The sequence below is a fragment of the Dromiciops gliroides genome, chromosome 6 (genome assembly GCF_019393635.1).
Source record: "Dromiciops gliroides isolate mDroGli1 chromosome 6, mDroGli1.pri, whole genome shotgun sequence".
Taxonomy (NCBI): domain Eukaryota; kingdom Metazoa; phylum Chordata; class Mammalia; order Microbiotheria; family Microbiotheriidae; genus Dromiciops; species Dromiciops gliroides.
Window position 1 is genome coordinate 226412164 of NC_057866.1, and position 208 is coordinate 226412371.

A 208-nucleotide genomic window follows, 5' to 3' on the forward strand; every position below is an offset into this window, starting at 1 on the left:
TTCCCAGAGATGAAGGGCTAGTAAGATTGCAAATCATTGTGAATCAAATAGCACTTGCTGGCATATGTAAGAGGCATCAGAGCAGAAGACTCAGGTTTTAAAGGTCATTTTGAAGAAGACACACCTTTCACATTTCACATTTCCTGATGTGTTTCCATCTCAAAAACTTTTGGTCTTGTTTTTAGCAGGTGATGGACAAAATGTGTCA